The 20,145-nt window shown below is 32.9% G+C and overlaps 2 protein-coding genes across 3 annotated transcripts in view; one reads left to right on the top strand and one right to left on the bottom strand.

Annotated features, from left to right (window-relative positions):
* The window catches only part of LOC114936424 (Mediator complex subunit 20), an 87,546-nt gene extending 84,537 nt beyond the window's left edge, over positions 1 to 3,009 (bottom strand). Inside the window, exon 1 of the mRNA XM_029309599.2 lies at positions 2,574 to 3,009. The gene's annotated coding sequence lies outside the window, so the exon portion shown is untranslated. The remainder of the gene's footprint in view (positions 1 to 2,573) is intronic.
* Positions 3,010 to 5,742: 2,733 nt separating this feature from the next.
* LOC114936410 (uncharacterized) overlaps positions 5,743 to 20,145 on the top strand; it is a 74,134-nt gene continuing 59,731 nt past the window's right edge. The window contains exon 1 of one of the 2 annotated variants that reach the window (XM_029309575.2): positions 5,743 to 6,161. The gene's annotated coding sequence lies outside the window, so the exon portion shown is untranslated. Of the gene's footprint in view, positions 6,162 to 7,987; positions 8,204 to 20,145 lie in introns of those variants that run through there. The other variant, XM_029309574.2, reaches the window with a different exon arrangement.

The raw sequence follows: 20,145 nt of genomic DNA, 5'->3' as shown, positions 1-20,145 counted from the left end.
GAATTAAATTTAATCATACAACTTTACAGAATCAAGATCTGTGTGGTAATGATAATATTATTACCGAATAAAGGCATAAATCTACAAACTCTGAAAAACAATTTTAATTGGTAAACATTAAAAAATTGTAAAAGATATATTAAATCTTTGACATTAAATCTACATAAATTTAATATAGCAATTACTGTAAAATTTTAAAAATATTTTACGTGAGGTATAGCAAAATTATGTTAATATATTTTAAATTGATATTGAAGAGGAAATTCAAAGACATTCTAAAAAACTAAAACACTTATTATAGATTGGCTTGAATATTAGATGCGGAAGAAAATGTGATGCAAAAATAAATTCTATAAATGCATTACAAAATATTATCATGAAAATTAATGAGAAAGGTTTGCATATAGTAAAAGAAACTGCTTATGTAGAAAATAATGTATCTTAAATAATTTTTAGCAGTTTTCGAAAACGATTACTGTGTAAATATTACAATATAACATTACTGACTGCAAATTCCATCTATGACTATGAAGATTTGTTCTCAGATGATAAAGAGTGATTTTTTGTAACTCGACCGTTTATGTTCGCTATCAAACACAAACCTGCTGAAATGTTACTGTTCTTATTTATGGTGATATAATGTGTTGCTATGTAATTAGATTATTGAAGAATTAAATAGTATCAAATAGTATGTAATAATTTTTATATAAAATTGAGAATATGTGATTTATGTTTGCAAATATATCTGATGTTTGCAAATATATCTGATCAACATTGTCAACATTGGCGAGTTTAAAACAACGAAATTAATATAGAAGTAAAAATTGAAAAATATGAGTTTTAAGAAAATTTAATATACATTTTAGATATGTATACTAAAATAAAACAAATATCGCTGTGCGTACGCATTATCTCATTTTATTATAAGAATATTTATATTAGAGAATATTATTCATTATTTTATAATCCAAATTAAATTTCAAAAATTATTTATAGAAAAATTATATAAAAATTATTTTATCTATTTAAAAAATGTAAAATAAAAAATTTTTAAAATTTCAGAGAAAATTTTATATTTTAAATATATTGTTGTAATATACTCTGAAAAATATAGAGGAGAGAAAGAGAGAAGCATCTATTTCTATTATGCACATAAATTTAATTTTGCCGTACCTATTTCTTTTATGTAAATAATTTAAAATCGCTGAATTTCTATTATGTACATAATTATATTAATTTTTTTTATAATTTTATTTTTCCTAATATTAGTATTATTTTTCCTCGGGTTAGTTTTATTTTTCCTCAGGTTAGTTTTATTTTTCCTATAATATTAGTTTTTAATATTAGTTGATTAAAAAAAAAAAGAAAAGTTACTGCAGTAATTTTCTCCCAGAAAATAAAGAACAATTTAATGCTCAGCATTTAAGCATTTAAATATTATAAAAATTTTTTTACATAATATATATTCAACTTGATTATATTTATTCAAAATAAGTGTTATACAATATTGTATTCAAATCAGATATATTTCACAATGAAGGTTTAATTTGCGATTGCAAGACAATCGCGATTGCAGAAAATTGAAATAGGATCAAATTCAAAACTTTTTTAATTTGTCTTTTTCCAATTTCTCTCGAATTTGTGATATATAATTTATTCTGTAAATATAGATTAAATTTTTATTTTTAATAACGCAACATTCGAAAAACAACTCTAACGAGTGTTGAAAAATTCAAACGGTGTCAATTCTATCTATTTGCTATTCCGAGAACAAACGTTTTCTTTCTCAACACTTACACGGTGTCTCGAACTAATAAGAATGAAATGTTGTCAATGAAAATGACAGAAATGTTACATTACGTAGATAATTAGTCGAAGAAAACAGTATATCTACTTCTCTCTCTCTCCTCTTTTTTCAGAATATTACGACGAATATATTGAAATATAAAATTTTCACTGAAAAATTTTTTATTTTTTTATTTCACATTTATTAAATAGATAGAATAAATAATTTTTTTATTTTATAATGTATAAATAATTTTGAAAATTTAATTCGGATTATAAAATAGCGAATAGTATTTCTGATTTAAATATTCTTATAGCAACAATGCTGTACAGCTCATTTTTCAAACATTATTTGGATTACGTGTGTAATATGCATCAATAAATTATTATAGGAAGCTTAATAAGATGCATAATGTATAATTACAGAGAGAGACACACAATATTTTAATAACCACATACTGAGGTGCACCAGTAGCATAAATATTGTTAAGTACATGAGTCAACTTAAAAACACTTATTTCCACTCGCTCTATAAATAAATAACTGTATACAAATGTATATAAATGTATCGTATAAATTCGACAGAGACGTGAAAAGAGACAAATTAATTAAATTTTAGACAAAAACTTAATTGAAAGTGATACTTGATTGTTCGGAAAATAATAAACAAAATTAATTTGTTTTCTAAATTATAAATATGTTAAACGCAATATTAATTTTTATTATATTCCTAAAGATAACAATCATTATTTTCCGAACAATGTAACATAAATAAAAAATAAACTCACATTGCGTTGAGTCGATTATCTAACCTCTCTGCTTTAATATATCCCCTTTAATGTTCCACTGCTGCTCTGCTATAATCCCATATGGTTTGGCACTGATCACTGCACTATTTTTTTTATCATTTTATATTTGCAATAATTATTTATCGCACTTCACTACACACAGATGCACTCCCGTTTACTCGCGCACGAAATCCAGACGAAAATCGCGGATGCTTATTCGTACGCGAATAAAACCGACGCTCCGTTTTCAGCGTCGCCGCTTTTTTCAAGGCCAATTATTTGCGGGCTTCATCAAACGATAATGGCGACCCCTGCGACGCACTCAGAAGTCGCTGATATTCCAGAATTGGGCATTACACGGCGTTCGCGACGTACGCGGAAAGCGAGAACTCGACAACCGACAACCTACGCACTGCACGTCCGACGCGAGACTAGTTCCAAGGTGACCCGCACGCCGGCGCATGCTACGCGTCTAGCGGGCTTGTAACGGCCTGATCCCAATAGCCAATCGCGAGGCTCGATACGTACGGAGTCTCGCGATTGGTGCGCCGTAGGGTTCTCCGATCCGTATATAAGAGCTGCGTTGAACGACAGGCCGGACAGATGCTTCTCGATGTTCTGCGTAGCTGGTCGGCGGATAATGCTCCTATTCGTCATGTTTGGTCATGGAAAAGGCTAAGAGAGAGAGGAAAAAAACATTCAACCAGTCTTGCGCCCAAAAAAGATTGATAAGAAATCTTAATTATGGATTGGAAATAATTATAAATGGCTCTTTTTAGGGCCCCTAATTTCCAACGGAGGACGTCATTCGTTCGCAATTCTTTTCCTTTATATATTCTTTTTCTTTATGCAATTACATATAAATAGAAAATACAGATGATTGAATTGTATTATTTAAAACCAACGATTCTAAAACTAATTATTCAAAACAAAAATACTTATTGATTCTATATATTTAAATATCTTGCTGTATTAAAATATATAGATTTTATACATTTAATTATACATGTAACTATTATATTGAATCTCTATTATATTAATTTTTGAACAAAATTCATGTGTGTACATTTTGATTTAATATAATAGCTATATGTATAATTAATGTATAAAATCTATATATTTTAATATAGCAAGATATTTGTATGTAGGTATATAGAATCAATAAGTATTCAAGTAAAATAGTTAAGATTATCAATAAGTATTTTTTTTAATAATTAGTTTTAGGATCGTCTGTTTTAAATAATAGAATTCAATCATATGATTATGATTATATAATTATTTCACACATTTTCTTCAAAAATTCATGTGTGTACATTTTGGTTTAATATAATAGCTGTATCTATAATTAAATGTACAAAATCTATATATTTTTATATAGCAAGATATTTATACATATAGAATCAATAAGTATTTTTTTGAATAATTAGTTTTAGGATCGTTTGTTTTAAATAATAGAATTCAATCATCTGTGTTTTCTATTTATATAATTGTAAAAAGGAAAAGAATTGCGAACGAATAACGTCCTCCGTTGGAAATTAGTGGCCATAAAAAGAGCCGTTCTAATTATCGTCAATCCATAGTTAAGATTTCTTATCGATCTTCTTTGGTAGCAAGACCAGTTGAATGTTTTTTCCTTTCTCTTAGCCTTTTCGCTTTTTCTATGACCAGACATGACGAATAGAAGATTTGCGGTTATCGAACGAGAGATCCTTTATCGATGTGATCGACGCGATGGATACGACGCTCCAATATGTTCTGTGAAGCACGCAAGCTTCGCCACGCTATTTATACTAAGTAGCGGTACCTTGAGCGGACCAATAGCGTGCTGTATAGCCACGCCGCGGCACGTGATTGGCCGCTCGAAGTACCCGCAACTTAGTATAAAAGCGTGGCGAAGCTTGCGTGCTTTACAGAATATATTGGAGCGTTGTGCGCATCGTGTTGGTCATATCGATAAAGGATCTCTCGTTCGATAACCGCAAATCTTCTATTCGTCATGTCTGGTCGTAGAAAAAGCGAAAAGGTTAAGAGAAAGGAAAAAACATTCAACCGGTCTTACCACCAAAGATTGATAAGAAATCTTAACTATGGATTGACGATAATTGTAACGGCCCTTTTAAGGACCACTAATTTCCAACGGAGGACGTCATTCGTTCGCAATTCTTTTTCTTTATATATTCTTTTTCTTTATACAATTACATATAAATAGAAAATACATATGATTGAATTCTTTTATTTAAAACAAACGATCCTAGAATTAATTATTAAAAAAAATACTTATTAATTCTATATATATCTTGCTATATAAAATATATAGATTTTACACAATTAATTATACATATAGCAATTATATTAAATGAAAATGTACACATGCATTTTTCAAAAGTTCATATGTTCATTTTGAAATAATTATATAATCTTAGAATCATATGATTGAATTCTATCATTTAAAACAAATAATCCTAAAACTAATTAATAAAAAAAATACTTATTAATTTTATATATATATAAATATCTCGCTATATAAAAATATATAGATTTTTATACATCTAATTACATAACATGTAGCTATTATATTAAATCAAAATGTACACACATGAATTTTTCACAAATTCAGCTTTTTGATATATTTATTGATTGAAATGGAATCAATAAGTATTTCTGTTTTGAATAATTAGTTTTAGAATCGTTGGTTTTAAATAATACAATTCAATCATCTGTATTTTCTATTTATATGTAATTGCATAAAGAAAAAGAATATATAAAGGAAAAGAATTGCGAACGAATGACGTCCTCCGTTGGAAATTAGGGGCCCTAAAAAGAGCCATTTATAATTATCTCCAATCCATAATTAAGATTTCTTATCAATCTTTTTTGGGCGCAAGACTGGTTGAATGTTTTTTTCCTCTCTCTCTTAGCCTTTTCTATGACCAAACATGACGAATAGGAGCATTATCCGCCGACCAGCTACGCAGAACATCGAGAAGCATCTGTCCGGCCTGTCGTTCAACGCAGCTCTTATATACGGATAGGAGAACCCTACGGCGCACCAATCGCGAGACTCCGTACGTATCGAGCCTCGCGATTGGCTATTGGGATCAGTCCCCCGCTAGACGCGTAGCGTGCGCCGGCGTGCGGGTCACCTTGAAACTAGTCTCGCGTCGGACGTGCAGTGCGCAGGTTGTCGGTTGTCGAGTTCTCGCTTTCCGCGTACGTCGCGAACGCCGTGTAATGCCCAATTGCTGGAATATCAGCGACTTCTGAGTGCGTCGCAGGGAAGTCGCCATTATCGTTTGATGAGGCCCGCAAATAATTGGCCTTGAAAAAAGCGGCGACGCTGAAAACGGAGCGTCGGTTTTATTCGCGTACGAATAAGCATCCGCGATTTTCGTCTGGATTTCGTGCGCGAGTAAACGGGAGTGCATCTGTGTGTAGTGAAGTGCGATAAATAATTATTGCAAATATAAAATGATAAAAAAAATAGTGCAGTGATCAGTGTCAAACCATATGGGATTATAGCAGAGCAGCAGTGGAACATTAAAGGGGATATATTAAAGCAGAGAGGTTAGATAATCGACTCAACGCAATGTGAGTTTATTTTTTATTTATGTTACATTGTTCGGAAAATAATGATTGTTATCTTTAGGAATATAATAAAAATTAATATTGCGTTTAACATATTTATAATTTAGAAAACAAATTAATTTTGTTTATTATTTTCCGAACAATCAAGTATCACTTTCAATTAAGTTTTTGCCTATGTCTAAAATTTAATTAATTTGTCTCTTTTCACGTCTCTGTCGAATTTATACGATACATTTATATACATTTGTATACAGTTATTTATTTATAGAGCGAGTGGAAATAAGTGTTTTTAAGTTGACTCATGTACTTAACAATATTTATGCTACTGGTGCACCTCAGTATGTGGTTATTAAAATATTGTGTGTCTCTCTCTGTAATTATACATTATGCATTTTATTAAGCTTCCTATAATAATTTATTGATGCATATTACACACGTAATCCAAATAATATTTGAAAAATGAGCTGTACAGCATTGTTGCTATACGAATATTTAAATCAGAAATACTATTCGTTATTTTATAATCCGAATTAACTCGAATGCTACGTTATTAAAAATTCAAATTTAATTTATATTTACAGCATAAATTATATATCACAAATTCGAGAGAAATTGGAAAAAGGCAAATTAAAGAAGTATTGAATTTGATGCTATTTCAATTTTCTGAAATCGCGATTGTCTTGCAATCGCAAACTAAATCTTCATTGTGTAATATTTGATTTCAATACATATTGTATAATAACACTTGATAAATATAATTAAGCTGAATATATATTACAGAGAAAAATCTTTAAAATTATTTAAATGCTTAAATGCAGAGCACTAAATATTTTTTTAAATTTTTGATGAGGGAGTTACGTGCGCACTAATTATACCTGAATACAATTAAAGAATGCGTAACACTTTACATGTCAGGAGACGCGCTCTTGAATATGGCGTAAAATATCTGAGAAAAAAGCGCGTGAAGATCGATATTCGCATTTCCGCAATATATATAGACACTAACTTTGCAAGTGCGTGAATAGCAGAGATTACAAATTACAGCAGATCATTAATGATCACGTAAACATCTCAATGTTGAAAACGATATATCGATAAAGTTGATTTCGCCTAAAGAGCAAATTTCCTAGATATTGTATAAATATATAATACACATTATTAAATGCATTCATAAATAATTTATTCGCTCCTTTAAAAACGAAATTTAAAGTATTTTTACGTTATGCGGTCAAATTATTAACATACATATATGATTTTTAATACAATTGATTATTATAAATACATCTTAAGACTGATTTTTGCATAAATTTCTATCTACTTAAATAAATAAAGTTACGCAAAATATTTATTTCGATAAACAGCAGTCACGAAATGTTTAATTGCTTAATCGAATTAAATAATTGTGCAAATTGATACTTAATGAATCACTTGTATACTATGATTGTGTGTGTGTACTTTTCGCGATTGTGTTTCAAAAACTAAGGTCCGTTCTACAATATTATACTATAATTATAATAAATAGAATATTTCAATTAAATATAACAGTACATAAATATCACACACATGCAATCTCAATTATTAATAAATACAGTAATTTATTCACGAATAACTCTGGCATATCACCTTTAAACTTTTTTTAAAGGAGCGACTGAATTATATATGAATGCATTTAATAATGTGTATTATATGTATACTTATATAATATTTAAGAAATTTGCTCTTTAGGCGAAATCAACTTTATCGATATATCGTAAGTTTTAAGCACGGCCTGGGATGGCCGTGAGATGGCGAGACGTGACCCGTGAGTCGTCTTGTACAAGACTGGAAAATGGCGATATCTGTTGCGATAGCTCTAAGCTCTAGAGTACATTTTCGCTCACGATAGTTGACCGGTAGTAGTATTTCGGAGACAATACAAGTGCGTGAGATTCGCCGGCGCGGCGATTCGAATATACGAACGGAGAGCGTCGCAGTTGAATGTAGAGTGCGACAACGATTGGACAACGACCGATCGATTTTCGTCTTACGAACACCTTCGAGATAAAGTAAGTCGCAACGATTGTCAATATGCACGGAATTGCGGAAATTGAAAATACATTTTTTTCGGCAAGTTCGATTCTCAATATTGTATATGCAAAAGTCTTGGATAGAATGTATCTCGCAACAAGTCATCGTTGCTGCTGGATTCTTTTTTTCACTGATATATACCTACAGATCATTTTTGCGTGACATTGATACAAGTCGTCGTTACTGTTGGATTCTTTTTTTCACTGATATATACCTACAGGTTGTTTTTGCGTGACATTGACATTGAAATCTGAGCCGGAAAATCCGCGCTATTGTTGCTGCCCGCGCAATGTTTACAAACGAGCCTTGGAATTGAATCTTGTATCGGATTTAAATTAATTTATTCAATTAATTAATTAAATAATTAAAATATTTTAGTGTGAACATTTTGTTCATTAAATTTTTGATATTATATATTCTAATACACACACACACACACACACAATTCAACAAAATTTTTTTAACATAAGAAAAGAGTAATTATTCGCGATAATTTTTTTGTGTTAAATATTTTATTCTTGCTTTGTTCCATCAGATCAAAATATTGAAAACTTTGCAAAGTTGCAAAATGAATTATTTTATTGTATTTTATTATATTATGCCTACAGTGTGTGTGATGAAGATGTTGGAGTTTGGTTGCAATCTAAATTATGTTTTTAAGTCTTTCATTTCTCAAAAGAACTTTATTGTCTATTATTAAGGTTATTAATAATTAAATATTATAGGTATTATATTTAAAATTAATATTGAGAAGATTTTTGGTTAAATATTATAGATAAAAATATTTATGATTAAATATCTTATAAAAAAATTGTGAATTGGATTATTGAAGATCTATCAAATTATTTTTAGTTATCAAATAATTTTTAAATTATTTAAATCTCTGAATACGAATCTGATATTACAATTGATCAAACAAAAATTTTTGCATGATGGATATATTTGTTCAAAAAAATTGAATATTTTTAAATTTTGATAATTGCTATATTAATTCCGTTATTTTTTATTTGTGAATTTTTAACAAATCAATCGCAAACATTGTATTTAATAATGAATATCTTATTAATAGTAATTGAATTAATAAATTCTTTTTAAAGAAAAGTCTGTTGACTTTGATTGCAATAAAATTTTTCTAATTAATACATTTTATATGCCGTAGTATAACATGATAAAATACATAACATTTGAAAATAGCTCATCTTTGCAACTTATGTTAGACATTTTTCAAAATTGTGATGTCATGGAATGTATTGAAGATTGGAATCGTATTTAACATATATAAAAATAATTACGGATTATTATTTTCTTCCTTGTGTCTTTTTTAACAATATAATATATAATTGTCTATTAATTTTATTGAAATTAGATATTAAATGAATATTAATTAATGGCTGTGTGCCTTTCTGAGAGAAACTTGATGTATTTTCTCTATATATTTTCATGGAATAAGTTACGATTTAATTAAGCTCCAATTTCACTCAAATTAATAATATATTTACTCGTATATCATATATCTAGAGAATCACTCTCCTCGTGACAATAGCTTATTGGAAATGAGATTTTGCGCTTAATATTAATATTTGAAAAGGCATAATAGCATAAAAAATAGATAATATTTATATAAACAGCATTTCCTGAAATTTTATCTGTAATACGATTAGCAAAGGCAAAAGTCAGTTCTGCATTGCAGGATGACGTACAAAACGTTGACATTTCGAGGCAATAATAATAAGGTTCTCATCAACAAATGCAAAAGCGAGAATACGAAATTATATACGAGAACGCTTCTACAGTTCGCGACGCTGTTAACAGGGTAAATTCTTATCGCCCTTGTCGTTTACTTGGCAAATGCACGATATAGTATGAATGCAACCCAACGAACGAAAGGACTTTACAAAATGCCGTGAATGAAATGCCGCGATGAATTTGTCGAAAAAGTGAAAGACGCGTAAAAAAACGGGTCAAGCAAAGTTTAATCAGCACGTATATATTTTCTGAATAAAAAAATCTTTATTATATGCGATCGTGTTATTCATATAAATGTTTTAAATGCATTGACACATTGCGCTATATACGCTATCTGCAGCGCGATAAATTAGATTCTGTGAAGAAAGCGATGTGCGGACCAATTCCTCCTTAATTAAAACGCAGCTGAGAATCGTCCAATTAATTGTTTGTATATTACTGATTCCCTGTCACGGATAATGTAATCAGTGACGAGACTATTTAAACAGATCGTAATGGATTCTTGTTTACAATTACCGAAAATGGAAAAGCGTCTTTAATTACATAGTTATTATTGAACAAATTGAATATTCGCGGATCTCTTTTCTAAATTAAGCTTGAAGAGGCTACTGGATTCGTTGAATTGGAATACGAAATGTAATGTTTCAGCATATTTTAAGCTCATATTATTGTACTTTGATGAAAACTTTAGTTTGATTAATATCCAATTATATCGAGAGAATATTATTGAAGATTAATTATTTTTTTTAAATTTATATAAAGACTTATTTTTCTGGCTAATTTTGAGAATATTTAACGCGTTGAAAATTTAATAAAAATTACACTGCGAGAAATGAAAACAGCCTTATTTAAAATGTATATTAAGGACAAATTGAATTCGCAATCATCAACGAATTTCTATCTTAAGATGCTTATTGCGAATACAAATGAACTTTAATATTGAAGCACAAGGCAAATGCGATTCATTAAAAAAATTGCAGATAACGTGACGCAGCAAATCGCATCCATTTACCGCAGTATATATTTTTACATCTGTTTTTTCTTTCGTATGGAAAAAAAACAACTATTGTGATTAATCACACATCGCGAATTGCCTTATCGCTACGTTCGTTTCCAATAAATAAATGTCATGGAAATTCAGTTGGCATATTTCGATCAACTTGTCAACGCTTGAATATCCTCGTATTTCATGGTTATCATTCAACGAATAAGACCCGTCTGCCACTTTTTCTCATATTGCATACCTTTATTTTCTTGCAATGATTCGAAAATCTAATAAGTTCAAGTTCTCAGGAGGTTGTGCTTTATTAGCTTCGAAATATTCTAGCGCAATGTATATATAGGTATTTATCTTTCTAGAAATAATGGAATCGCACAATTTCCCCTTCGTGAACAAAAGTCTCGGAAAAACAAGAAATGAATCTTTCCATTTGTAGTACAATTTTATATATATATATATATATATATATATATATATATATATATAAAATAAATGAAAGAAACTAGTGAACGCAATAAACAATATCGATTTATCGAAGTAGAGATAAAGAAAAGTCGGTGTGCCAGTCGTTTCGTTGAAGTGTTCATCGACCGGAAACTATGACCGGATATAAGTAACTACGTGAGTTAAATACAGAATCCGTCCGTTTTTCAGTGGACTAAAACAAACGGAACGTTGTTAAGCTTTCGGTCGACACTTAAAACGGGGAAATAACTGGAAACTTATATGTAAAAATTGAACGAATTCAAATTGTCGTAAATCAATTTTTTTCACGATAAAAAGAGATTTTTTCGACATATTTAATATTTATTATAATTTGCTATTATTAAAGAAAAGTAGCGACTAGACGAGATGCGAGATTGCAATTATTATATTTTACACATACGCGCACCTAGTGGAAATTTTTTTTTCGAAAAACATTTTAAGTTTCTTTTAACGTTTTCTCTTTTAATGTGATTTTTCATATTTTTCAAAACGAAGAGAAAATTTAAAAGTCTCGCGCATCACTCTTTTTCCGAATCAGAGCTAGCATATTTTTTGATGTCTCGTGAAACGTTTGATCTGCATTAAAAATAAATTACGAGTTTTTTAGCGTAATATTTTATTGAACGAATGAGGGAAACTTTATATAAGAACCAAGATTGAATCTTTTTTTGTCTTTTTGGGCAGATTTAATCACGAAAGGCAGGCATATGTCGCAGAAACGAATGCAAAGCGATAATGCTGCAAATGAATGCTCGTACTGTAATCTTCTTCGTTCTTGCGATAAATATTCGCGTGCATAAAAAGTGATGTATATAGACAGCAGTCATGAAAGAGAGGCAGAACTTGAGAGATTCTGGCGGCGTTCTTTATGTCACGTTGCAAAGTGGTTATGCAACTATCGTTCTTTCTTCGCGAGAAGTGAAATAAACCTGGTTATATATTTAATGTGCGTTCGCTCCTAAAAAGCAGAAACTTTGCGCGTTGAAAAATTATTTTAATTTTTTTTTCGTTTCTTTTGTTTTCTCTCTCTTTCGCGGGAACAGTCTTCTTTTCCCTTTATATAACTTAGCAGGCGTTAGCAGACTTAGCAGGATAATCTCGCGTTTAAACTCTTGGGGCTCTCGAGAATTAAAAATTTCGCGTTTCTTGCTTCTGAGAATTTTTATCCCCTTGAACTCTTTTCGCTCGTAAAGATCTCTTGCGATTCGAGTCCCGGACTAGTCCTTCGATCAAAACCATTCTTCTTCCTCGCAGCTCGTAAAAACCAGTTTGCTCCGGATCCGGTCGGGGTGAATATCGTTGAATAGAATAATCATAGTATTCTCGTCCGTTCTCTAAGATGAGCAAACAGCCGACAGCAGCTTTCTAATCGAGCGACAAATTGACCCCGTGAAACGTTTGATCGGGAAATTCCACGGTATTAAATGATAAATCTATTTGCCAATGAAATATTTGTCGCGGAGGACGAGAATAATTTCGGCTCGCAGACGCTTTCAAAAATCCCACCACGAAATAACTAAATAAATCCAGCCGAGGCCGAGATTGTCAGAGAAATCTTTCGTAGCGATTCTCCATCGATTTTAATTCCGTCAATAACGAGAACGGCGTGCGGCGTTCACATGTACGAAGCGTTGTCGTTAGGCAGGCGAGTCACATCGCGAACGTAGATGAAGAGGATATGTGATGCCTCGGCTGATCGCTGTAAATCCATCGCACAGTTGCGGCTGTATGTTGCAACGATCGGAGTCTGAATAGTTTTCACACCCGCGTTTGTACATCCCTTTCTTTTCCTCCTCTCTTTTCCCTTCTCTATCACGCGTCCCTTCGCGCCAATGAAATTCCTCTGTACGAGCTTCTCGTTTCTATTTCCAGTCCCGGTGCCTTTCCTCGCGCAATCTTCCTCTGTCTCTTCGCTCTCTCTTTCTCCTCTGTTCTCTCGAAACCGCGCCACTTCCGTCGTCGGAGCGTGTATATCTTCCACTCCGATTTCTCTCTTTCTCTCGTCGAGTTCTCGAGTCCGTTCGCGAGGAAACTCGGACGATATTCGCTCTCGGAAAGGGCTGCTCAAACCGCCGCTTCGTCCGGCATTCGGTTGGAAATTGTGCGAAACTTGGGCCGAATGTTTCTCAAGGATTATCTCGTCTCTGCGACGTCTCGCAGGATTTCTGTCGGTGTTACGAGAACGAAAATATTTCCCCTTTCAATTTTATATCGTCGTATATTTCAAAATAAATGTTACAGCTTCGAAACATTTTTATCCCTCGGAAAAATATTTTTTAAATTTATCATTTTTTTCCAACAAAATATTTATGTTATTCGAATATATATATACGAGAGATGTACTGAAAAGTCTAAATTTTGATGGACCATTTTTTATATCGGCATAAATTAGTCTTCCGCATCATTTATTCGCACGAAACTATCTTACACGTTTCCTGCAGCTAGTATACCAGCTCCAGCCGGAATGTTATTGCAGGACCTGAATGCAAGCTCCAGACCGAATTCCAAACATAATGTAGCGGCCAGTCGTCTCCCTAGGGGCATCTGTTCGCATTACACGCGAGTTGAGCGTAAACGTACGCGAATATTATACGGAGCATAATTAGTGTACACGCATCCCTAATTTTAATGAGCAGATGAATATTCTTTACCGCGTACGGAAGATGGAAAATTTTTTCATCGAAACCACATTTTCTCCGTGTTTGCTCCAATTTAAAAACTAAACATTACTTTTGAATACATCTGTGGGTTGATACATGACAACATCGAAATATTTTATTCATTTTTAATAGAACGTATAATATCGATAGATCTTGATAGATCTTGAGAATTCGTCTTGCGTTTTTCTTGCTTAATTCTTCATTTTGTTGGGCATCGAGTGATAGCTGAACCGATGAAAGGTGCATATTTAGCGTCATGATTTCCTCATCACGGGTGGCTCAGCCCGTTCAATATCGAGTATTTTTTTTTCCTGATGGAATTAGGAATCTTCCGTAAAAAAGCAATGCGTCAATGCCATAGCGAGACATCTGGCAGGGTCATAAAGATTCTCGACAAGTTCACCAATGCACGGAGAGTAAGGATAAGACAGAGAGAGGAAGAGAGTGTCGATGGTGTATAAAGTGAAAATGAGTAGAGTAAAGAGCGGTAACAAAATAAATATAAAAAGAAAATGGAAAGGGGAATGGAGCGAAGAGAGGGAGAGGGTGAGAGAGAGAAAAAGAAAGAAAAGAAAAGACTTGCAGACGGGTAAGAAGGTTGTGAGGTAGCACTTAACCAACAAAATGAGTCCCTCGAGTTGAACCAATTCTCATCTGGTGACGTCACTGTTCTAGTGAACTCGGAATTGACTAAAGAACAAGGCAATATTTGTTGCATACAATTGCAATTAATATGATTCGTAACGAGCTATCTATATCCATTACATTCCCGTGTTTGAGTTGACATAAATTAAAGTAGGTCTAGTTAAGTTTAAAAATTAATTAAGGAAAATAATTGCAATTTTGTGTCTGTGAATCATTACTTTGATCGTGCCACAGAAAAGATCTTATACCGTGACGTCCGCGTTTGCCTTGCAGAATAAAATCGTGGTACTTAATCATTCCGCCGGGTAGCAAAAATGTACATTTACCATACTCGAGTAAAAAAAGCAAGTAAAGAAAGAAGCGACATAAGAAAGAAAAAGGAGACTATCTCTTTGTGTTCACTACAGTGCAAAGAAGAATATATATTTATATATATATATATATATAGTGTCTGAAAAATTTTCTTAGCAAAGTTTTTTGTATACTAAATGAACTTATCTAGTCATATAAATTTAAATACCGCATATCTAAAATTTCGTTTTATCAAGTATACATTATATACTATACATATTGGTATAGTTAATTTCGCAAAAATAAATTAAACATGTAATTCGATATTATACAATGGCATATATCTTTATGAATTAAATTTGTAAATTTTATTCGTATTAGCTCGTTATTCTTCTTCACAATAATGATTTTGTTAGACAAGCGCGGACCTTCATAATCATAAGGACGGTATTGCATAAACGGCGCACAAAGCGGTCTAAATGAATACGACGGGCTGCAAAGGGAAACGCGGCGGATGCGACGATCCTTAGTATTCAACTTGCGACCGACGCAAACGTTTAAGAATCTCGTGATGCAGAAGGGAGAAGAGAGAGAGAGAGAGAGAGAGAGAAACGCGAAACAACCGACGAAACTTTTCGCGAGACGCAAATCGGCGAGACGTTGTTACGTTGTCGGACGAGGCAAGCAAGCTGAGTAAAGTCGGGCATACACTCTCGGATGGCGACCCAATTTCGCTTCCCGTATCATCTTAAGATTTCGACTTCGTCGTCTCGTGTCGCAGAAACGACATAGTTACGCGAGTGCAGAGATATATTTACATTATACGACTCGGTCGAACGAACGAGTGTTCTGCTTCAGCATTTGCAAAAATTATGTATCTAGATCGTACATAGTTATAATGGACTATCTATATGCTGTATATAACTTTTAATAATCAGTTTTAGCTTGGAGAATAACCGGATTTGCAGACCCATTTTGATAGAATTAATCATTGATATCAAATCATAATATTAAATAGCTAATTAAATATGAAAACTAATTTGCCGATTATATAATTTGGATATAATAATATATTCGCAAATTTTTGCGGTTTTTTTTTCGATCTCCTTGTAGAGTAGATGGAGTTTAAAACTCGTGTTTATGAGTCACCGTAGATTCTTTGCGACATGTGCGTGTAACATGTCATAGCGTGTTTAATATGTAACGCTTATGCACTAATTATATTTAACATTTTGCGCCTTAAGTGAGTTAACACGATGCAGTGGGCTGAATTCTAAAACGTCTGTCACTCTTATCATCGCTAATGACGTAATTGTAAGCGAATTGCGACCGCATTAGACACTAAGCGTATTTTCTTCGGTGCTGATGTCATTTGCGGATCTGCAATTCGTGAAAGCTATCTCTCCTGATATGGTATGCTTAGAACTGTGACTCTTTTGTTGTCTAAAACAAATCTACACCTCATTATTAACAGTACAATCGAGGCATTTAACATGTTATAAATGATTATATTAAATAATAAAATTCGCTATAAAATTTTAACATTTTAAAGCCATGAAAGAAGGAAGATGCTACGAAGATTTACGATAGAATAATATATAATAATTGCTCACGATACAAGAATTATACGAAAAGTGAGTCCTTTGCTTGTCTAAATACGGTTTGAATAATAGATTGTCAACCTTTCTCTTCCGCGTTAATATATTCATGTACATCTTGAAAGTACTTCCACGAAGCAGTTACCAAGTTTTCCTAGCTACCATTGTAAATGGTCAAGGCGCGTATTTTTATCTTCCTGAATCTATCTTATATAGCGCAGCAACAGAGTTTCCTCCTAGTTGCGCACGAGTATCTTAATGCGATAATTATTGTAGTCTTATATCGAGTCTTTTAATAAGTGCCCGACGAATGACGTGATGTGCCAATTAAATTATATACAGACGGCGCCGGATGCGCATATCACTTCGTTTACAGCTCGCTTTCTTTATATATAATTCGCTTTTTATTTTTTGCAGAAAATGAAACGATTTACGCATTCGGAAATAAAGATCACGGTGAATCTAAACATTGTACCTACGTAATTAAAAATGTTTAATTTCGTATCTCCCTTTTATGGCTTTAATTTGGGATTTCGTAACGGATTTTATTCGGTATATGCATAGTAGGCTTTAATTTAATTTTTAATTAGATTTTGAGGGAAGTTATGCGAGATTGAAATTTATGACTCGCAAAACCTTATTATTCATCGTCAAAATTAAATTTTTAAACGCGGGATTTTCGCGAAGAGATAACTTGTCGAAATCCGCGATGGTATTCACGCGCCGTGTCAGAACCGAATCCTCTTTCTCCTCCGGGGATAGAGAGACCGAGTATATTTGCGGAAATCTCGCGAGTTGATGCTCATTCAGTTTTCGCGAGCACAGGTGTCTTACGAAAATACGAACCGCACATAACTCTTATGCACACACGTCCCGGCGAAATATGTTACGAGCGTTATATCACGGTAGACGTCAGACGGCGCGGAGAAAAATGTTAAACACGGCCACGTCCGATACGAGATACGGGGTGAAAGAGGGAGAGATGGGTCGAAAACTGCACGTGTCTGGATTTCCGATTTTTCATCGTTTCATCGGAGATCACCGATGCGTTCTGACGGCGTTCACCCGCCACGAATAATGCACCGCAGACGCTTTTCCCCGTGTTTCAGTGTCTCTCATCCTCGTACTTTCGACGATCAAGGTGTCTAGCGGTCAGGGAAATCTAGAAAACCGGGCATTATGTTAGGCAATTTTATAAATCTGGAATTGTTAGGGAAAAGTCAGGAAACTTTATTATTTATCTGAATTTTTTCACATTATTCTACATTTGTCTCAATAATTTGACATTTTTTATTAAATAAATATAAACCTTTCCTTGACTTCTAGCACGCTAATTTTCTGTGTTGTTAAAAATTGATTCATCTACAGCGTGTTCGTTAATTCGTATTTTCATCGTCGTGTTATTTTATTTCAATGTGTTTGATAAAGACGAAACTACAAAATGTTGATATAATATAAATAAAAAAGCTGATTATTTAAATAGTTTATAGTGACATGTTCGTTTCGATTATCGTACATAATGCAGATTATAATTGATTTAAATTTTTCAATTAACTCCGAACCATTGTTAATTTCATTGTTGACAAAAATATCTTAAGGATTTCATGATTTAACATTCAATTGATTTATCATATAGATATATGCAAATTGTATATTTGGAAAAAATAATACTAAAAAGTCAGGGAAAAAATTGATTTCTGATCTTGGGAAATCTGAAAAAGGGAATTTTTTTCATTGAGTCTGCTAGACACCCTGCACTTCGGCGCTTTTTTTTCCTCTTTTTTTTCTTGCGCACGTGACTCTGCGACAACGAGGTGGTATCGATAGGTTTCGACAGCAGCCACAGGCTATTTTGAACATGTACAATATATATTCTGCCGAACTAGTTCGCGGTAGGGATTCATCCAGACGTTAAGATTTCGCGAGAGTCTCAACTTAGCTTTCCCGGGAAGCTTCCGTCGCGTTCGCGCGACAGGTTCGAATGCGTTCCTTGTAAACGTCTACCCACACGATACTCAGCGATGCTCAACCCGCGATTTTATACGGTCTTACGCGGCCGACGTCGTATAGAAATAAAACTATTCGCGGTCCAGACACTCGGAATGTCGACTCCGAAGGTGTTTTGCATAATATCCCAACGTTCGCAGAGGTGCTCATGTTGCTTTACCGCCGAAGCAGCATAATTTTCGAGATATTATTACATAATCGACTGCATGCGAAGGTAAATGTTGCAACAGGTATTCCTTGTCCGTTACATCGTTCTTTTCGCAAAGAGGACTATAAAATTTTTCGAGACGTCATTTTTTTATTTTACTCATTTATTGCACGGAGAATTTTCTCTTAGAATTTATCCTGAAAAATATGGTAATTTTATAAGAGTTTCTCTGATTAATATTTGCCACATTAATTTAACACATTAAATTAATCTAACATATTTTATATCTTATTACAGATATTAATATTTTTATTGTGGTAAATGTTAATTAAAGGAACTATAATAATTATTATAAAATTATAAAATTCTTCTAATACCATATATTGTCTCACGACTTTCAAGGTAAATTCTAAGAGAAAATTCTCTCTGTGTATTTATGCAAGGAAGTCGCCCACGTGTCAACAAAGGTCTTTGTATCTTTAGAATAAAACGCGAAAGAAAGAGAGAGAAATAAAGAGACAAAGGGCGTGGCTAACTATTTAACGCGAGCTATCTAAATTTTAAATCTATGAACTGAATATGTGTCTTATTGCTCAAGAGCATAAAGACCGCAATTTCCGTAACGTTTTGTTTTATTTTCCTCTCGAATCCTAAGGCGCAGGTGAAGTCATCGTGTAAACGTCCAACAACCGCAAAAGATGTAATTCTCTGTATGTTTTGCATGTCCCGTATTTCTGAAATTGATGCGACTATAACAGCCGTTCTACTTTACAAGGACTCGCTCGTCGTATACGGAAAGAAGTCACATAACTTACATATGTACATATTGATTGTATATAATGTGCACTGATTTGTGTTACACATATAACGCAGGAGACGACGTCTTTTCATCGCGTTACGCTTCAAAAATTTACACGATCAGAATCGCGATACATCGGATCCATTTACCGTCTATAAATATATTACACGGAAAGAGCTCGCGTCTCGTTATCGAAAAGTCGCTCGCCTCTATTATCACACGTGCCACATAGTGGCACTTGTAGCTCGAATGCGATTTCGATATCGATATCGTCGAGAATCCCGTCACTTTTCTCGCATGTCAATTTGACGCTTTCTCGGTACCGAAATAAACTGCAATGCAAATAATGCTCGTGACAGAATCGTTTGAACGATGCCATATTCGCTGTCAGTGATTCTCAGCGCGGAAATCTTCTGTCATTGTAATCTTATTATGGATATAAGATGTGCAAATTAATCTGTCAATTTATCCAGATTCCATTTCTGTTCTTACGATATCGAGAAGTATTAATAATGTTCTTATTCGCAAACGGTATATTTT

This window comes from Nylanderia fulva, unplaced genomic scaffold (genome assembly GCF_048542155.1).
Source record: "Nylanderia fulva isolate GAGA-0341 unplaced genomic scaffold, ASM4854215v1 Scaffold40, whole genome shotgun sequence".
NCBI lineage: Eukaryota > Metazoa > Arthropoda > Insecta > Hymenoptera > Formicidae > Nylanderia > Nylanderia fulva.
Note: the sequence above shows the minus strand (reverse complement) of the source record. Positions and strands in the feature narration are given on the sequence as shown.